Raw genomic sequence first — 21,038 nt, forward strand, 5'->3', positions numbered from 1 at the left:
TATAGTTGCCAAATTCCAGAGCTATCAAGTGAAGGAGAAAATACTACAAGCAGCCAGAAAGAAACAATTCAAATATCAAGGACACACAGTCAGGATCACACAGGACCTTGCAGCTTCTACATTAAAAGATCGAAAGAATTGGAACCCAATATTCCGTAAGGCAAAGGAGTTGGGACTTCAACCAAGGATCAACTACCCAGCAAAGTTCAGCATAACATTTCAGGCAAGGAGAAAGTCATTCAACGAAATAAGGGATTTCCAGAGCTTCCTGACCAAAACACCAGAACTCAATAGACAATTTGATCTTCAAATGCAGGTCTCCAGAGAATCACAAAAAGGTAAACAGAGGGGAAAAAACAAAAACAAAAACTTTCTACTCAATTAGGGCAAACTGTTTACCTCCCTATAAGGGAAGATGATACCTGTTAATCTTGAGAACTGTGCAGCTATTATGACAAAAGGGATATATGTAGAGGAAACGGGCATAAAGTAAATGATGTCATGTCAAAAATATGATTTAAGTATGAGAAGGGAATGTAATAGGAGGTGTGGAAAGGGGGAAGCAGAAAATGGCAAATTATATCACAGGAAGAAGTACAAAACTATAGTAGAGGGAAGGAGGGGAGGGAGATGAGCATTGTTTGAGAGGTACTCTCATCTGATTTGTTCAAAGGAGGGGACAATAATCTTAAGTAGATAATCCTAACTAGCTCTATAGGTAGTAGGAGGGGAAGGGGGAAGAAAGGGGAGGGTGGCTAAAAGGGAGGAAAGAAGCAATAAGAGTAAAGGGAACTAAAAGGGAGGGGGGTCAAAAGAAGGAGGGGAAGGCTGCAGGAGGAGGGGGAGAAAAGTGAATACTATTGAGGAGGGGAAGGGAGACGGGAGAGCTAAAAGCACAAATGGTGGGAAAGAGGTTGGAGGGAAATACACAGATTGTAATCATAACTGTGAATGTGAATGGAATGAACTCTCCCATAAAACGGAGACGGATAGCAGAATGGATTAAAAGCCATAATCCAACAATATGCTGCTTACAAGAAACACATTTGAAATGGGGGGATACACATAGGATAAAGGTCAAAGGATGGAGCAGAATATATTGTGCTTCAGCTCATGTAAGAAAGGCAGGAGTAGCAATCCTAATCTCAGACAAAGCAAAAGCAGAAATAGATCTAATCAAAAGGGATAAGGATGGAAACTATATCCTGCTAAAAGGCACCATAGACAATGAAGCAATATCATTACTAAACATGTATGCTCCAAGTGGTATAGCATCCAGATTCTTAGAGGAGAGGTTGGGGGAGTTGAAGGAAGAAATTGATAGCAAAACTATACTAGTGGGGGACCTCAACCTCCCCCTCTCTGAACTCGATAAATCCAACCTCAAAATAAACAAGAAAGAGGTTAAGGAGGTAAATAAAACTCTGGATAAGGTAGATATGATAGATCTTTGGAGAAAATTAAATGGGAATAGAAAGGAATATACTTTTTTCTCAGCGGTACATGGAACATTTACAAAAATTGACCATGTACTAGGACATAAAAACCTCACAATCCAGTGCAGAAAGGTAGAGATAATCAATGCATCCTTTTCAGATCATAATGCATTAAAAATTACATGTAATAAAAGGCCATGGAAAGAGAAACCAAAAATCAATTGGAAACTAAATAATCTAATTCTAAAGAAGGGTTGGGTTAAAGAAGAAATCATAGAAACAATCAACAATTTCATTCGAGAGAATGACAATAGTGAGACAACATACCAAAACTTATGGGATACTGCAAAAGCAGTTATTAGGGGAAGTTTTATATCTCTGAATGCTTACATAAATAAAATAGAGAAAGAGGAGATCAATGACTTAGGCTTGCAGTTGAAAAAGCTAGAAAAAGAACAAATTGAAAATCCCCAAGTAAATACCAAATTAGAAATACTGAAAACCAAAGGAGAGATTAATAAAATTGAAATTAAGAAAACTATTGAATTAATAAATAAAACCAATAGTTGGTTTTATGAAAAAACTAATGAAATTGATAAACATTTGGTCAATCTGATTAAAAAAAAGAAAGAAGAAAACCAAATTACTAATACTAAAAATGAAAGGGGTGAACTCACCTCCAATGAGGAGGAAATTAAAACAATAATTAGAAACTACTTTGCCCAACTTTATGCCCACAAATTCGATAATCTAAACGAGATGGATGAATATTTTAAAAAATACAAATTGCCCAGATTAACAGAAGAGGAAGTTGAATACTTAAACAACCCCATCTCAGAAAAAGAAATTGAACAAGCCATCAATGAACTCCCTAGGAAAAAATCTCCAGGGCCAGATGGATTCACAAGTGAATTCTATCAAACATTTAAAGAACAGTTAATTCCAATACTACATACACTATTCTTGAAAATTGGGGAAGAAGGAGTCCTCCCAAATTCTTTCTATGATACAAATATGGTTTTGATACCCAAACCAGGAAGAGACAAAACAGAGAAAGAAAATTATAGACCAATTTCCCTAATGAATATAGATGCAAAAATTTTAAATAAGATTCTAGCAAAACGAATACAGCATCTTATCATGAGATTAATACATTATGATCAGGTAGGATTCATACCAGGACTACAGGGCTGGTTCAATATTAGGAAAACTATTAGCATTATCGATCACATCAACAACAAAGCTAACAAAAACCACATGATTATCTCAATAGATGCAGAAAAAGCTTTTGACAAAATACAACATCCATTCCTACTAAAAACATTGGAGAATGTAGGAATAAAGGGAACTTTCCATAAAATAATAAGCAGTATCTATCTAAAACCTTCAGCAAGCATTATATGCAATGGGGATAAGCTAGATGCATTCCCAATAAGATCAGGGGTGAAACAAGGTTGTCCATTATCACCACTATTATTTAATATGATACTAGAAATGTTAGCTGTAGCAATTAGACAAGATAAAGATATCCAAGGAATTAAAATAGCCAAAGAAGAAACTAAGTTATCACTCTTTGCAGATGATATGATGATTTACCTAGAGAATCCCAGAGATTCAAGTAAAAAATTACTAGAATTAATAAACAACTTTGGCAAAGTTGCAGGGTACAAAATAAACCCACACAAATCTTCTGCATTCCTATATATTAGCAACAAAGTCCAACAGCAAGAGATAGAAAGAGAAATCCCATTTAAAGTTAGGGTAGACAGTATAAAATACTTAGGAGTCTACCTGCCAAAACAAACCCAGGGATTATATGAACACAATTACAAGACACTTTTTGCACAAATAAAGTCAGATTTAAGTAAGTGGAAAAACATTAGTTGCTCATGGGTAGGCCGTGCTAATATAATAAAAATGACAATTCTACCCAAATTAATATACTTATTTAGTGCCATACCAATTAAACTATCAGACAATTACTTTCTAGAGCTGGACAAAATAATATCAAAATTCATTTGGAAAAACAAAAGGTCCAGAATATCAAAGGGACTAATGAAAAGAAATGCTTGGGAAGGTGGCCTAGCGCTACCAGATCTCAAACTGTACTATAAAGCAGCAATTATCAAAACCACTTGGTATTGGCTAAGAAACAGAGAGGTAGACAAGTGGAATAGACTTGGCACTCAAGATGCAGTAGGCAAGGAATACAGCAACCTTCTGTTTGATAAACCCAAGGACCCCAGCTTCTGGGATAAGAACTCATTGTTTGACAAAAATTGCTGGGAAAACTGGATAACAGTGTGGCGGAAATTAGGCATAGACCCATACCTGACACCGTACACAAGAATAAAGTCCAAATGGGTACATGATTTAGGTATAAAGATTGATACCATGAATAAACTGGAGAAGCAAGGAATAGTGTATTTATCAGATCTATGGAGAAGGGAAGAATTCTTTACTAAAGGAGAGATAGAATGCATTATGTAATGCAAAATGGATAACTTTGATTACATTAAACTGAGAAGTTTTTGCACAACCAAACCCAATGCAACCAAAATCCAGAGGGATGTAGTAAATTGGTAAAGAATTTTTACAGCTAAGCTCAGGGATAAAGGCCTCATTTCTAGAATATATAGAGAACTGATCCAAATGTATAATCATACAAGTCATTCCCCAATTGATAAATGGTCAAAGGATATGAACAGGCAATTTTCAGAGGAAGAAATTAAAGCTATCTATAATCATATGAAAAAATGCTCTAAATCACTATTGGTTAGAGAGATGCAAATCAAAACAACTCTGAGGTACCACATCACACCTATAAGATTGGCAAACATGACAGAACAAGAAAATGATAAATGCTGGAGGGGATGTGGGAAAGTTGGAACACTAATTCATTGTTGGTGGAGCTGCGAGCGCATCCAACCATTCTGGAGAGCAATTTGGAACTATGCCCAAAGGGCTACAAAAATGTGCATACCCTTTGACCCAGCAATATCGCTACTAGGACTATATCCCCAAGAGATCATAAAAATGGGAAAGGGTCCCACCTGTACAAAAATATTTATAGCAGCACTCTATGTAGTTGCCAAAAACTGGAAGTCAAGGGAATGTCCATCAATTGGGGAATGGCTGAATAAATTATGGTATATGAATGTAATGGAGTACTATTGTGCCATAAGAAATGATGAACAAGAAGACTTCAGAGAGGCCTGGAAGGACTTATATGACCTGATGCTGAGTGAAAGGAGCAGAACCAGGAGAACTTTATGCACAGCAACAACCACAGTGTGTGAGAGTTTTTTCTGGTAGACTTAGATTTTTGTAATAACACAAGAACTTCTTACCAAAAAAAAAAAAAAAATCCCAATGGAGGATCTCAAGGCAAAATGCCTGCCACACTCAGAGAGAGAAATATGGAAGTCACTCACATATTGTAGCAGATCATGTTTGTGTATGTGTATGTGTTTGTGTATCATGTTCTGATTTGTTATACGATTTCTTTCATTTATCTTAGTCTGACTACATAGCATGACTATAGTGAAAATATACTCAATAGGAAAGTATATGTAGAATCTATACAGAATTGTATGCAGTCGTGGGGAGGGAGGGGGGTAGTGGGGAGTAGGTGGGGAGGGATAAAATCGCAATTGTATGGCAGTGATTGTTAAACATTACAAAATAAAAAAAAAAAAATCAAACCAGGAGGGGAACACTCTCAGGGGTTGCTGGCCAAAAGAGAAACAGTTACTATTGACTGAGTGACATTCACTCTGAGCCAGGAGGGCCCAAAATGTAACCATTAAATGGAGCTTGGGCAGAGACCTATTGTGGTCCAGTCTATGAGCTCCAGAGTCAAATGGGTTTAAGGGTTGGTCTTTGAGAAAAGAGGAAGGAAGGAAGGAAGGAAGGAAGGAAGGAAGGAAGGAATCTAGCCAGTAAACCCTAAGCTAACTGGAAGAGCTTACATTCTACTAGAGGGGTGTGTGTGTGTGTGTGTGTGTGTGTGTGTGTGTGTGTGTGTGTGTGTTTGTGTGTGTATGTATGTGTGTAGGGGTAGTAGAGATAACATGAATACCATTAAGCATATTTCAGTGCTTCAAGGATTCATGATTTGGTTGATATGGGTACTTTTCCCATACACAGAAGATCATGTAACCTTTATAATTTGGAAAATGGTATTGTCTCCTGAAATCACAGGATTTCAGAGAAAGGAGAGGACTTAATGCAAACTTTGTTCAACTCATACTTGAAAAAAGAAATCTGTTCTACCAGAGTTGCTAGACCTGAGTTTCTGGCACATAGTAGGCCCTCAATAAATGTTTACTGATTGATTGATCTTTGATTTTACAGGTATTATTTGATTTTACAGGAATGCCACTGGGTACTCCTCCAAAAACAACAGCAAACCTTACCCTGTATTAAATCATTGCTAGTTCTTAGTCTCTTTCTACTTTCAGATTCATACTGGTCAGTTTTCTCTACATGCAGAAGAGGAGTCAGCCCCATTGTAAAGGCTGGTGGGTCAACTGAACATCAGAACCAGTGTATCTACAAGTGAAGAGCTGTGCCTGATGTCAATGGAGAAAAAGTAAATTAAAGCAAAATCTGTGACATTTGTTCTCTGTTCTAATAACTGCCTTCAATTCAGCTTACTTGGAAGCCTTTCTTTTGTCAACCATTGGCAGAGTTTATTCTATGAAAAAAACAAATGATATTAGGTGGTGTCCATGTTTTTAATTTCGCTCAAGCTGGTGATGTGTATTACATGCGAATTACAATCCAGAACTGGGCCACCCTAAGGGGGCCAGTTCATATCTGGCCCAATTTGGGGATTGGGATAGGCTGATATCACCCCATCACTGTTTTACTTCTGGACAGAGGAAATTTCTCTTCTATCAAACCACCCCCCCCCCAATCATACCAGACCACTCCCAACCTTGGGCTATCTAGGTAGAAGAATCTGTCTCCATCCAAGCTAAAGCAGAACACAATGGAGCTTCCATACTTTCGATTAAATCAATTCAGGCTTGGGTTGGGGTTTGACCAGAATACGAATCAATGAAATCTCATTATCAGTTGGTTGGTTGTTGTCCTTCATCTTCAAAGAGGACCAAAATGATATCACCAATGTAAGGTGAAATATCAGTGTGTCTGACTGTGGCTGATCAGACCAATACAAGCTCAGAATGCTCTGCCACAGGTTGGGCAGAGATAGTCCGTGTGTATATTTGGGGTGGATACTACAAATCTGTGCATCCTATGTTTCCTTTGTGCTATCTCAATTCTGCCTTGCTCAAAGAGTACAGTACTTTTTCTTACGTGGGCATGCCATGATGAGTGGTTCTGTGCCAATGTCTTCCATGTTGCACAGTCAAATCCAAAGTTCTTGAGAGAGACCTTGACAGTGTCCTTATAATGTTTCTTCTGGCCGTCATGTAAGTTCTCCTTACCTGCCCCATGCAGGTTCTCCATAAAGTAGTCTTTTTGGCAAGCATACATTTGGCATTTGAACAACGTGGCCAGCCCATTGGAGTCATGCTGTCTGAAGCATAGTTTGAATACTTGGCAATTCAGCTCAAGCAAGGACTTCAGTGTCTGGTACCTTAACCTGCCAGGTGATCCTCAGAATCTTCCTAAGACAGTTCAAGTGGAAACGATTCAGTTTCCTGGCATGGTGTTGGTAGACTGTCCATGTTTCACAGACATACAACAATGAAGTCAGCACAACAGCTCTGTAGACCTTCAATTTGGTAGTCAGTCTAATACCTCTTCTCTCCCAAACTTTTCTTTGGAGCCTCCCAAACACTGAGCTAGCACTGGCAACGCGTGCATCAACCTCATTGTCAATGTGTACATCCCTGCAAAGGACACTACCAAGGTAAGTGAACTTATCCACAGCATTCAGAACTTCTCCATTTGTTGTAACTGATGGTTTCACATATGGATGGTGTGGTGGTGGCTGATGGAGCACCTGTGTTTTTTTGGTGTTAATTATCAGGGTAAAATTAGCATAGGCAACAGAGAATTGATCCATACTTTCTTGCATCTCAGCTTCAGAAGCTACATTGAGTGCATAATAACCTGCAGATAGAAAATCATGCACCAACACTCCCTCCAATCTGGTCTTGGCTTGTAGCCTTTTCAAATTGAAGAACTTACCATCAGTACAATGGTTGACCTTGATGTCATGTTCATCCTCATTGAAAGTATTTGTCAACATGGCTGAAACATCATGCTAAAAAGCATGGGAGTAAGTACACAGCCTTGTTCACTCCATTGGTGACTGGGAAGGCACGGGAGTTTTGTCAATTATCCAGAACCCAGGCAAACATGCCATCATGAAATTGACATACAATATTGATGAACTTCTCCAGGCAACCAAATCTTGACATAATTTTCCATAAACCCTTATGACTAACAGTGTCAAAGTCCTTGGTCAGATCTACAAATGTTGTGTGCAGACCTCTGTCCTGCTCCTGGCATTTTTCCTGGAGTTGTGGGGCAGCAAACACCATATCAACTGTTCCTTGGCCCTTTCTGAAGCTACACTGGCTCTCAGGTATATGACTATCTTCCAGGTGAAGGATCAGTCTATTAAGAAGGACTCTAGCAAGAATTTTGCCAGCAATGACTAAGAGAGAGATCCCTCTGTGATTGTTGCAGGACAATCTATTCCCTTTACCCTTATAGAGATGGACAATGGAGGCATCCTTGAACTCCTGGGGGATAACCTCCTCTTGCCATATAACGTGGAAAATTTCAGTCAGCTTTTGTATGAGCAGTGGTCCCCTTACCTTGTAAATATCAGCTGGAATAGAATCAGTACCAGGTGCTTTGCCACATGAAAGGAGCCTAATGGCCCTCAAAATCTCTTCTTCAGTTGGAAGTTCAGCTAAGGAGGGATTGACTTCAACCTGAGGTAAACGGTCAGTGACCTCAGCATTGATTGATGATGGTCTGTTGAGAACACTATGAAAGCATTCAGCCCATCTCTCTAGGATCATATCCTTATCACTAACCAATGTGGCTCCATCAGCACTGAGTAGTTGTGATGCACCATAGGTTTTTGGCCCATCAATAACTTTCAGGGAATCATAAAAGCACTTTGGATTGTTACTATCAGCAAAACTGAATTTCATCTGCCTTCTCATTATCAGTAATGTCCTTTTGAAGAACTTTAGAGGAGGAAGCCCTGAATCTCCAAGGATACAGCTCCTGCTTCAGCTACCTTCATGGTCATTGTAACAAACTGTTCTGATTTGCCCATTCTACCAGAGGAAGTCTTCATATGCTTGGGGTGGACACCCTCAAAAAATCATTTTTCATACTTTGCTAAAAGGGTGGGGGCAAAATCAAAGACAGAAAAAAAGGCATCATTTTGAGGGTGTATATGCACACATATCTCTGGTGTCCCTGCATCTCTCTAGCTCTCTGTTTTTGCACAGATGTAGACCTAACAGACAAATCTTGATAGAGTTCAGTGAGCTCACCAGGCAGATATTTGAATGTTCCTGGGGGCAGGCATGCTATTGGGCAGAGAGACTTTGGTGGGATGACTTTTGGGAGGGTCCTGAGGGCTTTTGTTTTTTTAAAAAAAAGGTTGTTTATTTTCATCTTCATTATTATTCATCTTTCAGAGAGTAGTTATTATGTGTGAAACATTATGCTAGAGATATGCGGACTGGAAAAGGACACTGCATCTACCTTTGACAAGTTTATTAGTGGTAGAGGAGACAAGTACACACAAAAATAGCAAATGATACACAGTCACATGGGCAGCATGAGTTAGGGAAAAGAGTTTGGAGCCAGAAGACCTGAACTCTTGAATTCCCACTCTTCTATGAACTACCTGTTCGATTTTGGTGGTGGTACGCCAGAGCCAGCTCCTATTGGCTCTGAGAGGCAATGTTTAAATTTTCAGTGTAAGTATTTATACCTTAGGAATCAGCAAACTCTGCAGATGAGTAGTTGATCAATTGTTGATTATAGTATGGACTTTTAGCTTTGAAGAAAATGTTAATAAGAGGAAGAAGGGAATAAGTATTTATATGGTGTCTATTACGGGTCACACACTATGCTAAGGCTCTTTATAAATATTTTCTTATTTGATCCTCACAACAATCCTGAAAAGTAGGTACAATTTTTATCCCCATTTTACAGTTGAGAAAACTGAGGCAAACCCAGGGTCACATCGCTAGGAAGTGTCTGAGGCTAGATTTGAACTTCGGTCTTCTTGACTATGGGCTCATATATACATACACACATACATAATGTAAGTTAAACTTTTAAGTGTGTCCTAAGTACTTTTTTCTTTTTTGAGAACCAGCTGTTAAACATTTACCAGCATATCCATGGGCCTTAGGAAAATATTATCCTTTTTGGTTTTCAATTTCTTCATCTGTAAAATAAGGAAATCTCCAAGGTCCCTGCTAGTTCTAAATCAAATGATTCTATGATGATCCCATAGTACAAAATGAAAGGTACAAGCAGCAAGTGCTATAATTAGAATGAGTCCTGGGAGATTATGAAAGGTTTCCTGGAGAAGGTAGGACATGAAGTTAGCCTTATAGGAAACGTGTACAGTGTCTATGGATGTTTAAGGAGAACTAGCATCTCTGGTGTGAGGGCTTTATGAGCCCTTTGCAGGGCTGCTCATTCAGTTTGGTTTCCACTGCAACTCTCACCTGTGACTCCAGGAAGCTGTAGCATGTGCAGCAGCCACACCTCATAAACCATATCAGCAGATGGGCTAGAAGGGGTTGAGAGTAACTGATGGGTCTCAAACCTGTTGGTGAGTTAAGAAGGTGTCCACCCCAAGCATGTGAAGATTTCCCTTAGTAGAATGGGCAAATCAGAACCATTTGTTCCAATGGCTAGGAAGGCAGCTGAAGCAGGAGCTGTGGAGTATGGACAATTTTGAGAGACATGGAAGACACCAAGATCATCACCTGCATCCTGGGCCATCGCCAGTCATCTTGACTTTTGTCTTTTCACTGGACTTTCATGATTCTGGAAGAGAGAGTGAGGCCAATGACTATGCAACTCTGCCTCACTTAAATCTGATTTATACAGGAGTCAAGACATCACTCTGCAATGTCATTGGTCTTCTTCACAATGAAGGATGAACAGCAATAGAACAATAGGAAATGTTGAATTTAACCAGACATAAGGGAGTAGGAAGAGCCTGACTATTCTTCATGACTTTCCCCTCAAAGCTTAGAGATGCCTCCCCTATTTTCTCTCACTTCGCTTAAAGACCAGGCTTGAATCATTCCTTTAGTAACTTCTCTAAATCTTCCTTGACCCAGTTTCAATTTGGTAAAGTGAGCACCCCAAAAACTCAAATTACTGGATAAGTCTACATTCACCTTCTCTATACCCTTTTATGATATCCTAGATTTGGACCCTATGTTACAGATTTATTGTTGGAAAGGCAGTGTAGCACAGTGGAAAGAATGTTGGATTTTGGAATTCTGGATTGAAATCTAGGTTTCTCTTTCTTTCTTTCTCCCTTTCTTTCTTCCTTCCTTCCTTCCTTCCTTCCTTCCTTCCTTCCTTCCTTCCTTCCTTTCTTTCTTTCTTTCTTTCTTCCTTTCTTTCTTTCTTTCTTTCTTTCTTTCTTTCTTTCTTTCTTTCTCTCTCTCTTTCTTCCTTCCTTCCTTTCTCTCTTTCTTTCTTTCTTTCTTTCTTTCTTTCTTTCTTTCTTTCTTTCTTTCTTTCTTTCTTTCTTTCTTTCTTTCCTTCCTTCTTTCTTTCTCTTTCTTTCTTCCTTTCTCCCTTTCTCCCTTTCTTTCTTTCTTCCTTCCTTCCTTCCTTCCTTTCTTTCTTTCTTCCTTTCTTTCTTTCTTCCTTCCTTCCTTTCTTTCTTCCTTTCTTTCCTTCCTTCTTTTTCTTTTCCAAAACCTTAAACCCAGTGCACTCTGAAGCCCATAGAATGCATACCAATAGGTCCCTGCTCAAACTCCACTTAATGACTTTTTTCTGGACTTTTCCACCTTCAGTGAATATCAATAGTAACTGTTGCTCTTTCCCCCCAGCTTGATTTACTTATATACTTTTTTTCTTGTGCTCATTAAAAGGTCCATTCCCTGATTACTTCTTAGGGGTGTCACCTCACTCTAAGTGAATACCTGAATCGGGTTTAGCCAAAAAAGGTCAAGGTTTCCCATTGCATCCTGGGCTATCTCCAGGATGATGAATATCTGGTCACTGGATGCAGATGGCTCAGGAGGAGAAAGTGAGGCTGGTGACCTCGCACAGCCCTCCCTCACTCAAAACAAAGTCAAGTACAAGTCTTGTCTTCATTTCTCTGATGTCATGGTCTTCTTCAAAAACAAAGGATGAACACACATACGCACACACTTAAAGACAGAACCTAGGGCTTTGAACACCCCCTGCTTCCCTTTTCACCACTCCAGAATCACCAGTCAAGACCTGTGTGTTTTTGGACATACTCAGGATAACTTGGGAGGAAGTTCAATCACTTAGCTATGCACCTTGAACTTCCCAATGTTCCCCATCACACACATATAGTCAGCTCTCTTGTCCTCTTAAAAACTCTAGTGCCCCCAAGCCAGTGTAGGAGCAGCACTTTCAATAAACAGAAAGCGATTCCTTCTGAGCAATCTATCATGACTTAAGTACAATAACTCTATAGGCAATACTCATGCAGATTAATAGCTAGCTTGCTGGAGATTGTTGATGAGCTCTCATTCATAATCCAACCAAGGTTCAACAAGAAGAAGGACCTCAGACTTTTCTTCATCCCAGATTGTTTCTTGTTCTTTAACAATGCTATCATATACAATTTCTTAAAAAATGCACGTGCATCTTTCCAAATGGACTCTACCTTTTACTGCTAAAACAATTTACTAAGTACCTACTATAAACCAGACACTATGTTAAATGCTGGGGATACAATTAATAAAAAGAAAGACAGTCCCTGCCTTCAAAGAGTTTACAATCTAATGGGAGAAAAACACACCAAGGCCTGGGGTAGGGAATGGGGAGAAGAACAGAGGATAGATTGTTCAGTGGAGTTAAAAACCAAACAGCAGCAGATGTAGAATGGAGACAGAAAGCCCTTTTCTGTCCTCTATAAAGGAAGGCATTGAGAGGAGTTTGGTACCCCACCCTCCAGTCAAATGGGAGAAAAGGCTGAGGGAGTTAGTGTCCATCAAGGGTGGAGTTAGCCACATGGGGTGACATTAGAGGAGAGGACCTTAATCTGGGAGGGGCATCTCATTCTGTGGATTTGAAACCAGGTGAAGCAGTAGATGTAGAGTGGAGTGGCGATAGGACCTCACAGAACAAAACTTCATTGCCACAACTGTATTGTAATGTTAAATAAGACGTTAAATTGAGATCCCACTTTAGAATTGCATTTAGATATTACACTGTTTGGCTTAGTTCTTACTGAAGCCTCACTGTAGGGAAAGACAGATGGAGAGCTGTTTCATCTTTGAAATGTTAGCAACAAAGCAACAATGGCTGCTGAGAAGATATCACTAACAAAGGGGCTGGGACTGAAAAAGGTGATGATCTGCATATTAATGGTGACAACCATTCATATTGCTAAAGCAATTTATGGTTATGAATTTACCTTATATTTAGTATCTCCTTTGATCTTCACATCCACCCTGAGGAAGAAATAAATTATATAAGTATTATTCCTCCTGTTTTACAGTTGGGGAAACTGAGGTCCAGAAAAAGGGAAATAACTTTTATGTCTAATGGTTTAGTAAGGAGATTCATTTAACTGAGGTTAATAAGTATGTATATGTATGACAACACAGGATAGGTGCTACAAATAAGATAACTTACTGGAGAAAATGACAAGTAATGCTTAGGCATTTTCAGTTGTGTCTCACTCATTGTGACCCTATTTGAGATTTTCTTGGCAAAGATACTAGAGTGACTTGCCATTTCCTTCTCCAGCTCATTTTATAGATGAGGAAACTGAGGCAGATTTAAGTGATTTGCCCAGGGTCACACAGCTAGTAAATATTTGAACTCAAAGAGACGAGTTTTCAGGTGCAGTATTCCATCCATTGCACCACTGTCATGTAAAGATTTAAGTAAAAATAAGATGGCTCAAAGAGAGAGAGGACACTAACACCAAAGGCTTGTTTGGGAAGTAGCACCTGGGCTGGATCTTGAAACATCAATTTAAATCAAGTGGTGGTTGGAAGCCAGATTGCAAAAAGATGAGAAGTAAATGGGAGGTGTGGAAGTGGAGATAATAGGTAAGGCCCTTTTTTCCCCTATGAGTTTGGCTGTTAAAGAGAAATAAAGATCTAGCTTGTTGGGATGACAGAGTCTAAAATGAAGGCTTTTAAAGGATGGGAGATATTTTGTAGGCAGCAGGGAACAGTAGATCAGGAAAAATTATAGTTGATAGAGAGAGGGGAGATGATCAGAGGCAAACTCTCGGAGAAGACAGAAGGGCACAAGTAGAAGGATTGACCTTTTGGGGATTATTAGGGTCACCCCTTCTAAAATGAGCTAATGAAGAGAGAAGAGGAATGGGGAATTTATGGCATAGTGTAAAGAAAAGAAGAAACTCAGGAGGAAGTCCTCTCTTTCCTCCTTGAAAGAGGTAACAAGGTCTTCTACTGAGAGGGAGAGGGGACAGGGTGGTGATATCCACAGTAGCTTCAATACAAATGATGTCTAAGTGCATCAGGAGGTCGAAATTAAGTGCTATTTGAGCTTTAAAGGTGGGAGGATTATTCCTGACTGTGAGGGGATCAGGGACTGCTTCTTAAAGGAGGTAGAATTTGAGCTAAGTCTTCAAGAACAACAGAAAGATTGGCCTTGAGGTGGTGGTGGTGGTGCAATTCCAGATGTAGAGGATAGATAGCATGAGCAAAGGCAGAGAGGCCAAGAGCACTGGAAATGTTTAGGGGATGATGGTGTGAGGTTTGGAAGAAGCAGAGTATCTGCGGATGACATGCACATTAAACTTTCAGATAGGTGGAGCTGGTGTGACACCATCTTTAGCAGTGTGTTCCAAAGACACTATAGATTTTAATATAGGGTAGAGGGGGATTAAAACATTCACAAGCTAGTGACCACTTAGTCCAACCTCCTGCTTTTACAGAGGAGGAAACTGAGACCCAGAGATACTCAAAATCACACAGATAGAATATAGCAGAACCATGTTCTCTGGAGGTATTTGGGATATTTCTGGTCGTGACTCTAGTTGAGTTCAAAAGCCAGAACGTTACAGTTTTTTGAAGGGAATGAGAGGTGATGAAGTAGAGTCACAGTGTAAGATGGCTTTTGAAAAAGTTTTATTGATGTGTTTTATCCTTACATTACAAACATTTACATATAACCCTCCTACTCTCTTGTAACAAAACAATCAAGAAAAACTAATAACACTGTCACCTCATCTGAAAATACATACAACATTCCATATCTGTAGCACCCCTCAACCTCTCTATTAAAAAATTTGTCTTAAAAGAAACCTATTTTATCTCCCTCTTAGCTTCCATCCCATCAGGGGAAAAAGTAGAAAAGAAAAACAAATTCCTTGCAACTAATATGCAAACAAAACCAGTTCCCTCATTGGCTGTATACAAATCATTCATGTATACATATGTGTGTGTATGTATCTGTGTATATGCATACACACACACACACACACACATATATATATGTGCATTGTATACAGCCAATAAGGGAAAGTGTATACATGTGCATACATGCACAAGTGGGTCTTATTCTGAATCTATCACATTTCTGACATAGAATATTTCATCATCAGTTCTCTGGAATCTTGAATGGTCATTGCATTGATCATAGTTCTTATAGCTTTCAAATTGTCCCATAGTTGTTTGTCTATAGTGTTGTTACTGTATAAATTGTTTTCCTAGTTTTGCTTACTTCACTTTGCATCAGTTGATACAAGTCTTTCTATGTCTCTTTGGAATAACCTATTCCCTCACTTCTCACAGCTTAATAGTATTCTATTATATGTTCTTCAATTGATTATCAATCCTTTAGTTTACAGGTTTTATTGCCACCACAAAATGAATAACTGTAAATATTTTTGTATACATTAGGTATTCCAAAAATCTTAATGCATTTTTAAAATTTAACAGCTCAAAATCACATAAAACTTTGAAACAACATGGAGAGGATCTTTTCCTATTTCTCTGATATCTTCTTTGAGATTATTAACTTTTTTTGCTTCCATATGAATTTTGTTTGTTGCTTTTTCTGATGCTGTAAAGTTTGGTGTGGCATTGGATAATTAAATTAATTTAGGTAATATTATCTTTTTTTTTTTTAAAGTATTGACTTGTCCTACCCATGAGTAAAAATGTTTTTCCAATCTTTAGGTCTACATTTATATAGTTCTTCTTGACAGACAGACTCTCAAGTATTTTATACATTCTGTAGCAATTTTACATGTAATTTCTCATTTTGTCTGTTCCTTTTCCTGACATAAAAATTCTAATAATTGGGGTGTATTTTTTTAAAAACCCTGTAAATTTAATGGTTATCAATTTTTAGTGAATCTTTACAGTTCTTTAAGTGCACCATGATATCAATTGCTAAAAGTGAGAATTTTGTTTCTTCTTTAGTTTTGTTTATTCCCTCAATATTTTTTATCTTATTGCCATGGCCAACATTTCTTGTACTATGTCAGAAAGAAGTGGTAACAATGGACATCTTTGTTTCACCTTTGATTTTATTGGAAAGGATTCTAGTTTATCTTCATTATATATTATGCCTCTCTTGGTTGTAGAAATGTTCTTTATCATTTTAAGGAAAGGTCTATTTATTCTTGATTCACTATTTCTAGTGTGTTTTTTCCTGCAGAAATTGGTACTGTATTTTGTGAAAAGCTTTCACCTCTTGAATTGATTGACAAAATCATATGATTTTTGTTGATTTTGTTATTAACATGGTTAAGTTTGTAGTTTTCCCAAAATTAAATAAACCTTAGATTCCTGGTATAAATCCAACCTAATTTAGTGTATAATATAATAATATTGTAGTATATTATTTCAACCTTTTAAAAATATTTTATTTAGAATGTATCTGTGTTCATTAGAGAAATTGAACTATAGTTTTCTTTTTCTGGTTTATTTACCAAGATCACATCTGAATCATAAAAGAAATTTGGTAAGATCTCTCTTTTGCAATTTTTTCAAATGTTTATGGGACATCTTAATTAATTGTTCTTTGAATGTGTGATAGAATTCATTTGTGAATCCATCAAAATTAATCCAAATCCTGTGGTTTTTCTTTGGAAGTTCACTTTGTGACTTGTTCAACTTCTTCCTCTAAAATTGGGTTGTTTAAACTCTCTGTTTCTTCCTCTATTAATCTGAGTATTTTATATTTTTGTAAATATTCATTCATTTCATTTAAATTATTGTTTATTTGTCATGTAATTAGGAAAAATAGTTTCTAATAATATCTTTTATTTCTTCATTGGTTGTAAGTTCTCCTTTTTCATTTTTGATATTAACAATTTTGCTTTCTTCTTTCTAACCAAATTAGCTGATTTTTTATCTGTTTTGTTTGTTTATTCTTTGTTTTTTAACACCAACTTCATATTTCAATTTTAATTTATTCTTTGGTTTTTAGTATTTCTATTTGGGTGTTTAATTGTGATTTTTTAATATCTTGGTTTCCTAGTATTTTTAGTTGCATTCCTAATTAATTGTTATTTTTCTTTTTTGGGTCAATAAAAATATTTAGTGATATACATTTTCCCCTAGTGACTATTTTTCTTCATTCCAAGATTTTTGATATGTTATTGTTGTCATTATCTTTAATGAAATTTCGTATTTTTTCTATGATTTGTTATTTGATTCATTAGTTCTTTAGGATTGTCATTTAGTTTCCAGTAACTTTTTAATTTTTTTCATATGCCCCCTTCTTTAATATAACTTTTAATGTATTGTGGTTAATAAAGGATATGTATATGATAATTCTTCTTTTCTACATTTGTTGATGGGGTTTTTATGTCCTAAGACAGGATCAGTTTTTGCAAAGATTCCATGAACAAGAAAGATTTGTATGTATTCTTTTCTATTTCCATTCAATAACTGTAAGAGGTTATAGATGACCTTTTGATGAAATGGGGCTGAGAGAGGGAGGAGAGATATAAATTATCTGACAATATAGATTATTGTTACTAGAGAGAGTTGAGGTAGAATCAAAATATGTTTATGTAGGGAATCATATTGGACAGCAGGTAGGCACGCCTGGAACTTTGCCGCAGAGTAGAGCCTTTTAATGGTAGATACCAACAGCTTCTGTTCTGTGCCATTCAGGGAGGTGTTAAGAATGTGTTGTTCTCTTTCTCTTGCTTACCGGAGGAGGTCTAGGACAAGGCTGTCATAGAGGGGTAGGTGACTCTTGCAGAATAGTATCCATTGAATTCAGGCAGCAGGTCAAAGGGAGCTAGCAGCACTGATGCTCTGTAGCATATGGTGAGGGAGGTGTATGGATGCAGGGTCCTCAACATTGTAGCCTCTCAAATGTTCCAAATACACAACTCTCACCTTCTCTGTTACTTCAGACAATCCTATGTTAGATTTTAGGCAGCTATGTGGCATAATGGACAGAAGACTAGGTTTGGAATTGGGATGACTCATCTTCATGAGTTCAAATCCAACTTCAGACATTTACTAGCTGTGTGACCCTGGGTAAGTCACTTGACTCTGTTTGCCTCAATTTCCTCATGTGTAAAATGAACTGGAGAAGGAAGCAGCAAACCCCTCTAGCGTCTTTGCTAAGAAAACTCCAAAAGGGGCCATGTAGAGTTAGACACGATTGAGAAATGATTGAACAAGATCTTAGGTTTCAGAATAACTTCGAGTGTAGCCTTGTTAAAGATCTACTTGATGATTGTGATACCTGTTGGACTCTATACCCCAACCAGAATGGGTGTTTCATACTGCAGGAGGGAAATGGAACCATCTGGCTAACAGAGCAGACTCTGCTCTTGGACAAGTATCTGTTGAGGGCCTCAATCAGATAGGATCTGAATAGACCTAGGCCCTAGCCCTTGGTTCAGTCTGCATCACCTTCCTCTTGAAAGGCCAGATGAACTTGATAAATATTTATCACATGTCTACTTTTTGCCAGACACAATGTTAGATATACAAAGACAAAGATGAAATAATTCTTGCCCCCAAAGAACTTCCATTCTATTGGGGGAAGATGAAATGTATATAAACAATCAAATATAAAATATGGGGATAAGGCTAGGACATGGATCTATAATTTTTTAAAAAACACAACACAAATTCAAGATAAACTTTGTGGGGTAAGAGTATTAATAGCTTTGGGCAAAAGGAAAGAGTCTTTGCAAAAGGGGTTGCTTCAACAGAACTTTGAAGGAATCAAGGGATCTAAGATGTAGAGGTGAGAAAGAAATGCATCCCAGCATTTACATAGCACTTTAAGATTGCAAAGTGCTTATAAATACTGTCTTGTTTGACCCTCACAATCACCCTGAGTGGGGTGTGTGTGTGCTATTGTTATCCCCATTTTTGCAAATGAGGAAAGCTGGCCAGCAGAGGTTAAGTGGTCACATGGGGTATCATAGCTAACAAGTGTCTGAAGCTGGATTTGAACTCAGATCTTTCTAACTCCATGCCAAGTGCTCTATCCACTGCAGTACCTAGCTAGCTTAAACTGTATTCTTGAGTTCTTTCCTTTGTGATTTGTGTTAGAAGGTTCTAGTAAAGCATTTGGAAGAGGTATTTAGGCAGCTGGCTAAAATGATGAGTTCATGGCCTCTGTGAATTGTTTATATTTATGAGTTCCTACTTTATCATCCATAGGGCCCGCCTGCTGGACACCTGCGTCTTGGGTCAGTTGTGGAGCAGAGGATTACACAGAGATCATTCTGGCTTACGGTGCTGGACACAAATAACTTTGTTCTTACTGATCTCCATTTGGGAATGGATTTAATTCCTATCAATGGAAGTTGATCTTCCCAGTTGGTTTGCCAAGTACTTTGTAAGACAATGTTAAGAAGGCTAAAACTGTGGGTCAATTACTGACCAGGGGGATCAGTTAGATTTATTTTGTTCTATGTTCACAAAATGTTCCCACTTCCATTCACTTATTTTACATGTTTGTATCACGAGTCATATGAAGGACTGGGATGCTTTTGAATTGTGGTGTACCGCAGAAAACATGAAGATCAAATCAGTCAATACTTAAAGAAATTAATTCAGATTATTCACTGGAAGGTCAAATACTAAAGCTGAAGCTTAAATACATAATGAGAAGATGGAACTCATTGGAAAAGACCCTGATGTTGGGAAAGATTGAAGACAAAAAGAGAGGATCACAGAGGATGAGGTGGATGGATAGTGTCATGGAAACAACAAATATGAAACTGGACGAACGTTGGAGGATAGATGGCCTGGAGTTGCTATAGTCCAGGGGGTCATGAAGAGTTAGACATGACTGAACGATGAAACAACAAGGAAATGTGAAAATCCATCTCTACTAACAGAAAAAAAATCCCCACATATACATCTCAAAGCAAATTCCCTACTATTCAAATATTGGGGAAGAGTAAGTAGCCTATCTAGGTCGGTGATCTTATAAGTCAAAGCTACAACTAGTAACTGCGGGTGACCTCTAAAAATGGCATTCAGTGCCCTTAGTCTATTTCTAATTGAGGGGAAGCACAATTCAGTGGAAAGGGCGTTGGACTTGGTTCCAAGAGACGTGAGTCCTAATATTGGCCCTGAAACTTATAAACTTTGTGACTATATTCCCATATAATGAGGAAGGTGACCAAGGGGAGAACTGCGGTCCCTAACATGATTCGGAAGTTTCCCAGGGTTCTTTCATATGCTTTACTTGCTGGTTTTATGCATCCTTACTTCCTGTTTCGACCTTGCTTTTCTAGTGTGGAATAAGGTAATTGGTCAAATCCAAATAGAAAGTGGGCCTCTACACTGAACATAAGGATCCTTGTAGGCTGCATATGGATTTGGTTTTAAAATGTAGTATTATCAATGTTTTATTACATTTTTATTTATTTTGGTAAATATTTCTCAGTTACATTTGAATCTGGTTCTGGCCACACTGGGGAGTGTTGTGGGCTACATGGGCCACATGTCTGACACCTCTGCTGTATTGAGTTGGCCTCAGAATCAGGAAGACCGGGTTTCAAGTCTCACCTGTGACAAATACTGGCTACGTGACCCTGGGTCACACAAGTAGATAATGTTAAGCCCAGAAGTATCTTGGCTTAGGGGAAAGAGAAGTGCTTGGTCCAGTCCTCACTTTCCCTTCCTTTCTGTGCTTCTCCCATCTCATCCAGGGAAAATTTTACTTCTAGTTGATAAGACAGGGCTTTTAAGATGTTGTGAGAATAAGTTTTAGTACCTTAATAAGAAAACAAGTTAGTTAGGTTAGAATAACTAACTCCATTTTGTTTCAACCCTCCATTTTGTGATTGATTTTGTTTTGGGTAGGTTGTTTTTCTAAAAGCTGTTTTAAAAAAAAAAGATGAACTCTTGGGTGGTTTGTTGTGGTTCAGTTGTTTCAGTTGTATCTTCATGATCCCATTTGGGGTCTTGGCAAAAATACTGGAGCAGT

This window comes from Notamacropus eugenii, chromosome 4 (genome assembly GCF_028372415.1).
Source record: "Notamacropus eugenii isolate mMacEug1 chromosome 4, mMacEug1.pri_v2, whole genome shotgun sequence".
Classification (NCBI taxonomy): Eukaryota; Metazoa; Chordata; class Mammalia; order Diprotodontia; family Macropodidae; genus Notamacropus; species Notamacropus eugenii.